Source organism: Peromyscus eremicus, chromosome 16_21 (genome assembly GCF_949786415.1).
Source record: "Peromyscus eremicus chromosome 16_21, PerEre_H2_v1, whole genome shotgun sequence".
NCBI lineage: Eukaryota > Metazoa > Chordata > Mammalia > Rodentia > Cricetidae > Peromyscus > Peromyscus eremicus.
Window position 1 is genome coordinate 15615675 of NC_081432.1, and position 13674 is coordinate 15629348.

Here is a 13674-nt window from a genome sequence, read left to right on the forward strand (position 1 = left end):
GTGGCATATACACATGCACACACACACACACACACACACACACACACGCACGCATGCACGCACGCACATGCGCACATACATGCATGGAGGGAGGGAGGGATGGGGAGGAAGAGAGAGAGAGAGAGAGAGAGAGAGAGAGAGAGAGAGAGAGAGAGAGAGAGAGAGCGCGCAACATGTAGCTGGAGTTTTCTCCAGTCCTGCTCAGACCCAAGTAAACACACAGAGACTTATATTACTTATAAACTGTATAGCCATGGCAGGCTTCTTGCTATCTAGATCTTACATCTTAAACTAACCCATTTCTATTAATCTATAAGTTGCCACATGGCTTGTGGTTTACCGGTACTTTACATCTTACTTGTCATAGCGGCAGTGTCTGGCAGCGTCTCCTGACTCAGCCTTCCACTCCCCAGAATTCTCCTCTCTGTTTGTCCTGCCTGTCCTATACTTCCTGCCTGGCTACTGGCCAATCAGCATTTTATTTATCAACCAAATCAGAGCAACACATTCACAGCACACAGAGCGATCAATATCCACAGCAGCAACATATAATCAGAGACAGTGATAGAGATGGAGAGAAAAAAGATTTTGTGTAAGTCACATTCCATAAATTATCCTTGGCAGAAATAAGATATTGCTAACCTGTTGTAGATATCTGGTAAACCAAGGAATGATGTCCCTGCAGGAGACACAGTGTCATGTGATGGCCTTGAGAAATGTTCAGTACATTTTCTCAGATGAGACATACATACGTACACGTGTGTGTGTGTGTATTTGTGTCTTTTAATGACTTACTTTATGTGTATGAGTATTTTGACTACATGAATGTCTGTGCACTACATGCATGCAATGTCCACAGTGGCCAGAAGAGGGTGATGGGTCTCCTGGAATTGGAGTTATAAATGCTTCTGATCCTCCATGTGGGTGCTAGGAACTGAACCCAGGTCCTTTGAGAGAGCAGCTGTTGCTCTTAACCCCTGAGCTATCTCTCTGGCTCACTCTGGTGGGACTTTTATATTGTGTGTGTGTGTCATATTAAACTTGCGAACTCTTATCTGTATGAAAGGATGTCTGTGGTGATTTCAATGAGAATGGCCCCCATAGGCACATGTATTTGAATGCTTGGTTGTCAGTTGGTGGAACTGTTTGGGAAGGATCAGGTGGTGTGGCCTTGGAGGAGGTGTGTCGCTTGGGGATGGGCTTTCAGGTTTCTGAAGTCCCATGTCATTCCCAGTTAGCTTTCTCCATGCCTCAGGCTTGTGGATCAGATATGAGCTCTCAGTTACTGCTCTATCACCATGCCTGCCTGCCTGCCGCCATGCTTTCTACCACAATGGTCATAAACTCTCACCTTGGAACCATGAGCCTCCAAGTTAAATGCTGTCTTTTATAAGTTGTTTTGGTCAAGGCGTTTTGTCACAGAAATAGAAAAGGAACTATGATAATTTCCTACTTACTTTGTTTATTGTGTATTTTCACGAAATATTAGCAGCTGGCTCGTACAGTCCGGGTTCACCTTTGGTTTCTGGTGATTTGATATTTCAATGAGAACTTCCCAGTCAGTTCTCTGGTCTTTGGACGTCACAGGAACTCTGACAGCTTGGGCTGAAGGACCACTAGGACTTGCCAAGGCATGGCCCTGTTAGGACTCCACGGTAAGTTCTTTCCCATAGAAATCTTGAGGTAGTTCCTCCCAGAGCACAACAGGCTTCAGGCCAGAGGTTCCATAGCTGTATTTTCTTTTCCCCGTGTCCTCCTGTCAGTGTTTTGGTGGGCTCATCTACAAAGAAGTCATTAGTGATGGGCCCATACTTCTGTTTAAACCCCTACGCTGACTGAATCCAGATAGGGCCTGGAATGAACCGGCCTCTGACCCCCTTTCCAGCTTCTTGTTCCAGCCCACCTCAGATCCCAGGCTGCTGGAAGGACCTTTCCAGATCGTTTATCTGCAGCATTTATTGAGGAAGGCCTAGAGGTCAACACCTGAAAGGGGAGAGAAAGCTGAGCTGAATTGGTTGAAAGGATGAGTCCTGTACCAAGCATCCTACTCCAAGAGAAGCTGAGAATGCCTTGACCTAGGGGCTCTCACACGGGGGGGGGGGGGGGGGGGGCAGGGTCTGTGCATGAGTCTTAGAATCCCCAAGTCCCCCAGGAGGCTGACAGTTGAGGCCTGTGGCCTAAGCATTCCCTGAGTCTTCTGGGATGAAGCCTTTGATCTTGAAGGGGGTCTGGCTAGCGAGATCTTTTCTTCAGCCAGGCTTGACTTCTCCCTGCTCCCTCAGGTCTTTGAGAAACTTCTTCTCTGCTGTTTTCTCCTTGTTCCCCCTGCCCCTGTTCAGTTCATGCCTTTGGGAAAGCTCTGTGTTCTGAATTTCTTGTTCTGCAGATCTGAAGCTAGCTGCATTTCTCCTTTGCACGAGACTTGTAGTAACATACTTTCCTTATTGTCTGGGGGCAATGGATGCTAGGAGGCTTGGTGATGCATCATCCCACTGTGTCCCCAGAGGGAAGACACATTGTGGACACCCAGAAAATGGCCTGATTACCGCAGGGTAGACTACAGTATTGTCTGTTACCTTGCTTATCAAGTTTCAAGAAAGTGTTTCCTTCCTTGAAAACAGCACAGACAACATGACATTCCTACAATTCAGTTCCAATACTGCTTTAACTAATCCTGCATCGAATATGATAGATTGTGGTTTCTTTGAAATTCTTATTTCATCAAAAAAAAAAAAATCAAGTACCAGGCAACTGAGGCGAGACTGTAGTCTGAGATTTGAGAAGCATCATCATAGTGTCTTTCCCCAGGGCTGCCCATATTTTATGGATGTAATTTTAGAAAGTGCAAACAAGGGAACCGATAGCGGAAGGCATGTCCGTTCTTAGTAAATGCAGATTGGGTGAACGGAGATAAGCCTGTGTTTGTAAGGTAATTAATTCCGGGTCATCCTTGTACCACTAGAAGACTTACAGACTGTCTTATGCTTATGTTACCAGATTGTAGGAGGAGAGGTGAGCAGGGCCATGCTGGGGAGGTCTGAATCCACGTGGCTCACCAAGGCCCGCTGGCACGAGGGGCCTTGATTTATAGAAACAAGTAAAAAAGCAGAGTTAGCGTTATAAAACCCTGGTCTCCCATTTCTGTACTTTTCTTTCAGAATCAGTTTCTCCCCAGTGATTCTCCCACGCAGCGTTTTTCTTCCTCTTTTGTGTTTTTGAACTGTAATTGATATATTTTTGCTGAAGTGACTGTAGCTAGAACTGATCTAAATGGAGTTTGCAGTTTTGTCTATTCAAAAACATGTATCTCTATTTGGGACACCCCCACCCATCCACCCGCGTGTGTGTGTGTGTGTGTGTGTGTGTGTGTGTGTGTGTGTGTGTGTTTCAACACACACATTTTTAACTCTTTCTAAAGAAAATCTGTAGTTTCTATCTCAATTTGAAATTAAATTACTCATATACATTCATTAGCACCATGGGAGATTGGGTGTAAATCTTAGTTCACTTCCTCTGGGCAAGGCAGGTGGTTTCTCAGACTTCGATAGTATGAGCAGGGCTGTGATTTTTCTCTGTAGAGAAGTCACCTCTCTGGTTTTCTGGATGATGCATTCTAACTTGTGGAGTGTATATGGGTTGGCAGAAGCAGGGGACCTGGCTTTGAGTCCTAGCCTGATGATGTCTAGCTGCCCTTGCTTACTGACTTTGATCATCTTATCTGAAAAGCTGGAGCAAGGAAGCTCCCTCTCTCGGACGGCTGTGCAATTGCTGTGTGAAGACCGCCAGGGCGTGAGTGCCCAGCACAGTCCTGGCAGCATTATTCTCAAGGAATGGTAGTTATTATTACTATGACCATTGCCTGGAAGTAGCATATGTTTTTATTTCTCAATTTCCAAGTTCATTTTTTGAAATGAAGGCTCATTTCCCCATTGAATTCTAAAAGTCTTGTGCATGTGTAAAGAAAAGGACTTATAAATTTATAATTATATTTTGGAAACTTAAGGGAGTCTTAAAATGTTTTTGGCTGCCCTCTGAAATTTGTTTGACATTTACAAGTTGTCAAGGCACCATCAAGGCATTTGAAAATAAAGCCGTGTCTGATTCTTCTGGGGAAGCTGATGATGGTTCTCAATTTATTTGGATTGAGGGTTTTTTGTTCCCACATTTTCCTGGATCCGGTTTGTGTGTACATGTACATGTGCACGTACATGTGTGTGTGTGTGCTTGTATATGGTATGTTTAGTCAAAAGAACACATGGAATGGCTAGGATTTGGCTTATAAATATGTTTTAGGAAGTAATAGTTCCTACATTTTAGATCTCTCCACTTTTGTTCCCAAGTTGTTGTTTTTTTAAGTTCCTTTAGATTTATTTATGTGTATGAGTGTTTTGCCTGCGTGCACATATGTGTACCACACATGCGCCTGGTGCCTGTGGAGATCAGAAGAAGGCATCAGATGCCCAGAACTGTAGTTACTAAAGGCTATAAGCCACCGCATGGGTGCTGGGAACTGAATCTGGATCCTCTTTAAGAGCAACAAGTGATCTTAACCAGTAAGCCATCTACTTGGCCCCTGTTTCCAAATTTCAATAGCTCACCAGGCCAGGCTTGAGAACGAAGTGCCATGGGCGTCCCCTCTAGGAGTGACTCGCTCATTCTGGAAGAGAGGAGTGAGACTTGAGTTGGCTTTAAGGGATGAACTGTTTGCCAGATGGAAAAGGGGGACGGGTGTGGGGTGGCTTTGGCAGACCAAGGAAGTAACGTGTGAAAAGCTGGACGTGTCTCATTAATTCCAAATTTTAGTGACTGGGGCCCTAAGAAATTACAGTGCAAAAGCTGTCCCAGAATCTGCAGAAGTGGCTTCAAACTTTGAGGGCATAGAGTAGAGGATGGGAAAGGATTGGGGGATAAAAGAGAAGGCTGTGTCTCTGGACCAAAGGTGTGCTTTGCCTGGAGGGCAGGGCTTGCCTTAGTCCACGAGGAAGACTCTAAGTGGGGGAGCAGGTGGATTGCAACATGGTAGTGTGACCGATTCAGGTCAGGTGAGAGGTGCACTGGGAGCGGGTGCTTAGCTGGCAGGATTAATACGCTGCAGAAGAGATCTGAATTAGCAATCCGGAGGATTGTGCATGCTATAACAGGAAATGCATGATATAACAGGAAATGCACCCTCGGGGTAGCCCCTGAAGTATAGTTTCTGTTTTGTAACAGGTGTTGGCTTTTTGGAAGAAATTTTCATTTATTGCTGTAAAAGGAGTTTGCAGTCAGCTACTTTTGGCAGGGTAGTTAAGGCAAGAGATTGTTCCTCTAGTTATGTATTTTTTGTAACCCTGAATTTGGTCAAATATTTTGTCAGTTCCCAAGAGAGTTATAGAGATGTGTTTCTTGCTTTAAAATATATATATATTTTAATTTATGTGTAAGCGCGTGTGTCTCTCTTCCGGTATTCCACACGTGTGCACGTGGCTCTTGGTGGTCTAAAGGAGGTATCAGCCCTTCTGGAGCTGGGTTTACAGGCAGTGTAGCCTGTAGCTTCAGTTTCCATGATGCTCTTTAGCTGCTGGAATTGATCGGTTTAGAGCCTGGGGCTAGAGATAAATCAGGCAGATTTGAGTGATCCTGGCTGTTGGCAACCAAACTTGGAGTCTTTCCAAGAGCAGCAAGTTCTCTTAACTGCTGAGCCCTCTGTCCAGCCTCAGAGGTATTACAAATCCTATTAGCTCAGTTTCTATACATGTGTATGCACACGCACACGCACACGCACATACACACCCCTACCTCTGAGATAGGGGCACTCTTTGTAGCTCAGGCCGGCTTCAAGCTCACAGTCTCTCTTCCTCAGTCTCCCAGTTGCTGGGATTATAGACATGCACCACCACATTGGCTCTGGAAAGTTACCTTTTAATTTTAACATTTAAGACTCACATTGAGAGCATTATTATATCCCTGCCTTACAAACTGGTCAACTGAGACTTAAAAACATTGACTGCCTTGTCCAAGAATTTGCCTGTAAGACAGCTCTTGTATTTAAACCCATGCTCTTCCGTTTCCACAATGCCCTTTAGTTACTGAAATTGTCCAGTTTAGAACCTGAGGCTAGTGAGTTGAGTGATTGTGTCTGCTGTTTGTACTTTAAGCTGAGAAGAGGGGGCTGTAGTGAGGAGCAGTTAGTTTTGGTTGTTTTGTTCATGTGGGAATGGGTGGATATCTTTGAGGTACAAGCAGAAATGTCCACTAGTCAGTTAAATGCTATAAAATGAACGATAAATTTTTGGGATTTGACAAAAAGACAACCTCTTTCCTTATAAAAAGGACCATTAAAGTTTGAACATTCACTTTTATTATGGCTTTAAAGAAGTTTCTGAGTTGATTTCTACAACCACTCAGAGTCATTGTGAACATTTTGGGGATTTGTAACCCCCTAGATTCAATTATCCTTCCCACCTGGGTCATATCTTATTTTCATGCATATGTCAGAAATCCATCTGGACAAAATCTACGGAAATACTTTCTAATCATTTTCTTTAGAGAGTATCATGCTCTCTGGCTCTTGTAGAGTGCATGAGGATTTCTTGACATGATTAAGTATCCATGAGAACTAAGGTGTTGTAGGAGGCTCAAGAGCTGTTTGCTTTTTTAAAAAAACAACTACCTATTTTTGCATATATGGTATATGTGTGTGCACAGTGTGTGTACGCATGCACCATGCATGTGGAGGCCAGAAGTCGATGTCAGGTATCTTCCTCTAGCTGGACAACATCTTTTGAGGCAGGGTCTCTCACAGCTCATGGACTGGGCTGGCCTGGCTTCCCAGGGGACTCTGGGAATCCACCTGTCTCTGCCTTCAAGTGCTAGGGTTACAGACAGGTGTCCTGGAAATTCGAACTCGGGTCCTCATGCTTAACCAATTGATTCACCTCCCCAGCTGCTGAGTTGTTTACTTCTGTGGTGGGTGACTTAAACATTTATTATTATTATTATTATTATTATTATTATTGCTGTAATAGTATGCCTTACACAGCTTGGCTTGATCTGCTTAAAGGTTTGTAGTTCAGTATTATAAATATTGATTGACTGTGATCAATGTTCCTTTTTAAAAAAAAAAAACCACATTCTTTCATCTATTATTGTCATTTACGTTTGAGAAGATCTCTTGCCAAATGAGAGCCACCTCACCTGAAATGGTTACTATAACCATGGAGAGGCATTGCAGACGCCTGACTGCTTGGAGAGGCATAACATAGATGTCCGATCAGCACCGTGAGAAACAGTGGTACCTTCTTGGTTCAGTAGTTTTACAGAGGATTCATTTCTTTTAGGATGACAAGGGTGATGGGCTCTCAGGTGGTGTGTGTCGCTGGGCAGGGTCAGAAGGCACATGTTCGCTTCAGAATGCTGGGTCCATGGAGAGGTGCAGCCGGAAGCAGTTTTAACACAGGTGGCTTGGGGTCGTATCATGTGGGACTTTTTGATAGGAGTTAAGTCTCCAGGTCTCTCGGTCAGTTCTGCTGTGGTCAGCACCTTTCTTGAGGAGAACAGGAAGTCTTTGGCTGGGGAGATGTGCACAAGGCTCCCACTGACTGGGAATCTAGGCCTCTTCCCATCTCGCTGTTTTGAATTTGTATTTTTATAGCACTCTGTGGTCTTACTACTTGCTGGGATTTAAAAAAATATATATTTTGATGACAATCCACAGGTAAGGCTAACAGAAAAGACAAAATTAGCTGAATTTCTTCTCAAGTGTGGATTGAAAAAAAACATCTGTAGGATGCAGCAGTCCACAGCCAAACATTAGGCCGAGCTCAGGGGAATCCTCCCGCAGACAGGGAAAACAGGGAGGATTGTAAGAGGCAGAGAGGTCAAGGACATCGCAAGAAAACCCACATCATCAGCTCACCTAGGCTCAAAGCTCACCAGGACTGAACCAACAACCAGGGAGCCTGCTTGGGACTGACCTAGGCCCTCTGCATATATGTGACGGCTGTATAGCTTAGTCCTCTTGTGGGACTCCTAACAGTTGGAGCAGGGGCTATCTCTGACTCTTGCTGGCTTGGGAACCTCTACCTCATACTGGGTCACCTTGCCCAACCTTAATACAAGGTCCGAGGTGCTTAGCATTACTACACCTTGATATGCCATGTTTTGCTGATATCTATGGGAGACCTGCCCTTTTCTGAATAGAAATCGGAGGAGGAGAGAATTTGTGGGGGAAGAGGAGAAGTGGGGGGGAGAGGGACTAGGCAGAGAGGAGGGAGGGGAAATTGTGATTAAGATGTAAAATAAATAAATAAATAGCATCCGTAGAAATGTATTCCTGACTTCTTGGTTATGGTCTTGCTGTGCTGGCTTGAGAGCTGGCTCATAATGTGTATTCCTGTTTCCATGACTACCTGCTAGGCAGCAGAATCCCCCAGGTTGTATCAGAATTTTTCATGGGAAGGCAATTCAAGGCTTTTCAAAGAGTCAAGTCAATACTATTTTTTAAAGCAGATGGGTTATACATTATTTAAAAAAAAATAAAAGTGGTTATTGCAGCCCTGATTTCCAAGTTATAAATGAAACCAGAATTGAAAGCAGTGTTTTAATGGGTTTGAAATCTGCTGGCATTTAAATGGTTTCTCCTAGATGGTCTCTATGGCAACAAAACTTAGCGCAAGTACCAAGTATCAGGTCTACTGTGAAATATTCATGCCGCAAAAATGCCTTTCATCCTCATGTTACCCCAATAAATGAAGGCAAAAATGTAGCTTATTCCAAGTATTATGTGGGCAGATACTGCAAAATCATTCTAAGGGCTTACTAAAATTACAATTATAAGCGAACTCTTAAGTTGAGTAATGAGATCAGCCTGTGTCACATCCTCACATTGACATCTTCTTCCCTTAAAGTATTATTTTAACAGCTTACTGGGGAATTTTTCTTTAACTGTAGAAAACCTTTACAAGTTGGTGGCAGCAGCAGATGGTATCACTAGCCCTCCAGTTCTGTGGTGGATGCTTTGGTACTGACCGCCTCAGGTTCCTGCCACGCCCTGCCCCTTCTTTTAGATGAAAGACAAAGAAGCCATACAGTTGGTAAAAGATAATGACTGATTTTTAGAATAGGCATTTTAAAAACAAAAACTGTTTCCTGTCTCAGTTCAATGGCTACTGTAAAATGTGCTTTTTACAATTTGTTTTTAAAACCAGACTGGTATCCAGGCACAATGGAGCCTCCTAGGAAAACAACCCAAAAAACTCCTTGTCCATTGAATCTTAATATGATCCATTTTCTAAAAACATAGTGGTGATTCTTCATTTATTGTTTACTCTTTTGCTTTGTTGGTCATTGAGAAGAGAAACATGAATTCTTACCATTACTGTTTTGTGAATCACATCTTCAGTTCTTGGGTAAGAAACCATTTGTTGGTAAGACTCTCTCTCAGGGTCAAGACCTCCAGTTGGGGCTCAGTACAACATGTAAGAAGGAGACAGATTGATGAGGCACCTCCCATCCCCAGACACTTGGGGTAGAGAAGTAGTAAGACACTTGGAAGACATTGGAGGTGGGAGTGGGACATTTGAAGGTGACAGGGGTCACTGTTGGGGGATGACTGTATGGCCTAAACTGTAGGAGGTGGGCAGCAGAAAGGCATGACTGGTCATCTAGAAGAAATGAATGTACTCAACAATCTTAAGAGCTATCACCTCTCCAGATCTTTAGGCCTTAAATTTAGATTTTCTATTCTGTTGTGACCCTGTTCACATGTATTCTTGATTCAGCCTTGACAAATGGCTTTATTCCTTCTGACACAATGATGGCCTGTCTTTTAGTGGTCCTGTACCAGGACGCTTCAGATTTTAACCAATTGTGAGACATGAGTGTCTTCTACAGTGTTGCGTCTTTCCTAATTTCAAGTCTTACTTTACAGGCTGGAGAGATGGCTCAGCAGTTAAGTGCGCATATTGTTCTTGCAGAGAACCCAGATTCGAGGGGTACTTCTCAGCCACCTCTAACTCCAGCTTCTGGGATTCACAGACACATTACTCAAATGCACATGTTTACACAATTGAAAATAAACCTTTGAAGTCTTGGTTTAAGGGGTTGGGCTGTGGAGTCTGATGACCTGGCATGCCTTGGTAAAGTGCCTTGTGGCAGCATCTTCACCCATGAATTACAGATGGGACCTAAGGTGATGATTATATCAGAGATCGCTAGTAGGTTCGTTTTCTGTTACTCTGATAGGCCATAAACATGGTACCTTAAAGCAACACAAACATATTTATAGAATCTAACCATGTTTTTGAAAATCAGAACTGCAGGAAAGGTGTCATTTCACAGGGTCGGCCCCACAAAGTCCCCCTCTGGAAGAAGCGGTCTTCCTTACATTCCCAACCTAGATGTCATGACATCCTGCTCGTGTGACCCCAACCTCCTCTGGCTTCCCCCATATCCCTCTCCAGCCTCTCTTGTCCATGGCTAAGGGCTCATGCTTCCCCATTAGGCACCTGGATGCTCCCTGGTTCACAAGCCTCATGTTCTCAGGCTTCAGAGGTTCAGGATGGCTTTTTGCCAGGTCTTTAGTCCATTTCTTTTCTACTTGGTGTTGATGTATTCCTACATATATTGTTCTACTGCAGAATGGGTAGAAAACCATAGGCAGGTGAGAGGGACCCAAGAGAGGGAAAGATGGGACGTAAACTCAAAAAAAATTCTTTGGTGCTGATGGTGGTAGTGTGCGCACATGTGTGGGAGAGAGGCAGAGACAGAGAGGATGATGGGGAATTGTGTAGTCGAGGCTAGCCTAGAACTCATGGTATAGCCCAAGCCGATCTAGAACTTGAGGTCCTCTGCCTCAGCTTCCTTTGTGCCTGGACCATAGTGTGCACCACTAGCTAAAGAAGAATTCACCCCCTCCCCCGTCATACTGAGAATCAAGCCTGGGGCCTACTAAGCAGGTATCTACCCCTGAGCTATACACCACATCTCCTCTGGGCAGATCTCTGTAGCAATCCTCTTCTCTTGTGGTGATCCTTTGAAGGTTTGCTGAAATTAACTGTTAAAGTTAAATATTACCTATGGCTAATATTTAATGCATATTATCTTTGAGAGGCTTGTGTGTAGAGATAATTTTCCTTTTTTATTTAACCCATAAAATTTGACTCAGCTCTATCAGATATTCTGATTTATAATAGTTAAAGCCTCAAAGCAGTGAAAAAAATTAAACATTTGTAAGATGCCATATAGTTCAGTAATGTTTACATGAATATTACCTCATTGGATCAGTGTTGGGAGACGTAATGCAGCACAAGCCTTTAGAAGTGGCCCATCTAAATAAGTGTATGCTCATCTCTTCCACCAAGGAGGCTAGGGGTACCTTCCTCTTCCGTCTTATAATTTGGCAAGCTGGAGATGTGTTGTGGTTGGCTAGAGTGCTTGCCTAGGATGCACAAAGCTCTGGGATCCATCTCCATCATCCTGTAAACCGTTAGCGGTGGTGTATGCCTATAATCCCAGCATTCTGGAGGTGGAAGTAGGTGGATTATAAGTTCAAGGTTATCCTTAGCTAAGTAGCCATTTTGAGATCATCCTGGGATACATGAGACCCTATTTCCAAAATAATTAAGAAATAAATTAATTAGAAATCAATAAATGGCAGTGGTGTGAATGGTAAGAAGGGGCCCGAGAGTGTGCAGGCTAGTTTTTGGTTTAGGAAAGAAACATGAGGGCTGACCATGAGTGGAGGTGAAGTTTCTCTTCAGGGTCTCATCTGTTCCTCATGTTCCATGTGTAAATCATTTGCAGGGATGGGCTGGGGAGAAGGGGAACTGTGTTCTGCAGTAAACCTACATCTCCAGTCTTTGCCGTGATCTCATAATAAAAGGCGGTGGCCAGAAACAGAAATCTGTTCTGAGTTCATAAAACTCACTAACGAAAAAAAAATTTTTTTTTTAAATCAGCTGAGACACCAACAGTGGAGAAATATTTCATTCTCTTTTGGAAAAGTGAGTGCCAATAACAATAGCCAGGATCCCAGCAACAGAGCAGTACTTCAGGAGTGACATTTGGCTCCTGGCTTCCTTCTCTCCCTCCATGTCCAAAGGACCAAATGATTTATCCTTGCTCCAGTCAGCTGCTGAGGTCCAGGGGACCACACAGCATGGTTAGTGGCTAGGTTGTCTTTCCCTGGCTATGATCTCAAAGGAAGCATTCTTTCTTAAAAATGGGAATATACAGTAATGTATTTGTTTGTGCGTTAAAGCCCCGTTGGAGATGCCAAAGTAAACCTGGGTTTGATAAGGAAAAGCAGTACTGTCTGCATTGCCCACAGCTATTAGGGAGTGAAAGAAACAAGGGAGGCAGGCTTTTTGTAGCGCCCATCTTGAGACCATCTTAGCTTCAAGAAGGGGGGAAAAAAAGGTGAAAATGAACTTGACATTGACCAACTTAGGGAAGAGAGAAAGGAAGAGTTGGTCTGAGGAACCAGAGATACCCACCAATGTGTATTCCTTTTCTTGGGGAGTATAGATTAAGGAGCAAATATTCAAGTACCCTCCATAGGCTGGGTGTATTCATCTGTCCCCATCAAACTAATTTGTTTTAACTGGGAACCATTGATAGTTGTGTGCTCTTTCGATTTTGATCAGCAGATTATATCCCACAGGCCAAATCTGACTTAGTCATTGTTTACATAAATAAAGTTGTGTTTTGGATAAACGTCTCCATTGTTCACATATGGTGTCTATGGATTCTTTTGTGTTCAAGAGGCAAGGCTGAGTAGATGAGGCTTGAAATATGTACCACAACATGGACTTTTTCAGGAAAACAAAACAAAGAACTAGACAGGCAAGGAACCTAATACCTCAGTAACTGAAGTGAATTGAGAGCTTTCCTATAGCTTATGGTATAGATGAATATAGACATGTCAAGAGTTAAAGCAATAAAAATGTCAAATTAAGTTCCTTTATTTCTGAAATGGATTCACTTTAGTCCCCCCACCACCACCCATGTGACAGCTTTAGATAGTGAGGTGTTAACTATTTTTATTCTATGTGTATGGGTGTTTTGCCTGCATGTATGTCTGTACACCACATGCATGCCTGTTGCATGCCTGTTCCCCACAGAAGCCAGAAGAGGACATTGAATCCTCTGGGACTGGAGTTACAGAAAGTTGTAAGATGCCATGTGGGTGTTTGGAAATGAATCTGGGTCCTCTGGAGGAGCAGCCAGTACTCTTAATCACCAAGCCATCTCTGCAGCCCCCAATGGGGTGTTTAAATTGCCCTCTGGAGCACACATTCTAGTGGGGCTGTAGGTGGTCCTGCCCTCTAGTGTGAGCTAGAAGGCATTGCATGTGCTGCGCAGACAGGAATAAAATATTAGTCCTCCCGTTAGTGGCATTATCTGTCTTTAGCAATGAATTGGTTCTTTCTCCTGAAGGTCTTGACCTCCAGTGGGATTCAGATTAATAAATGAAGAGATAAAGAGAAAGAAAATGGCACAACCCAATAATTCTGTGAGGTTTTTGTACTTGGTGCAGAATATCCCTCTGACAGGCATGAAACATGTTTACTGTTTCCATCCATTTCCCAGGGGAAGCTGCTGTCACTGTCTAGGGTCACACTCAGGAACAGGGGTGTGATTTAAGCACTCGTAAGGGTTCCATGATCTGAAAATCCCCAAAAGAATTCATAG

The 13674-nt window shown here is 43.6% G+C and overlaps 1 protein-coding gene and 1 long non-coding RNA gene across 2 annotated transcripts in view; one reads left to right on the plus strand and one right to left on the minus strand.

Moving 5' to 3' along the window:
• Positions 1-13674, plus strand: part of Bicc1 (BicC family RNA binding protein 1) — a 235937-nt gene that overhangs the window by 156815 nt on the left and 65448 nt on the right. The window lies entirely within an intron of this gene.
• On the minus strand, positions 2810-8363 carry LOC131926499 (uncharacterized). Its single transcript, XR_009383501.1, has 3 exons — positions 7177-8363; positions 4599-4657; positions 2810-3079 (listed from the first exon to the last, which is right to left on the minus strand). It is a non-coding gene; the product is annotated as an uncharacterized LOC131926499 (long non-coding RNA).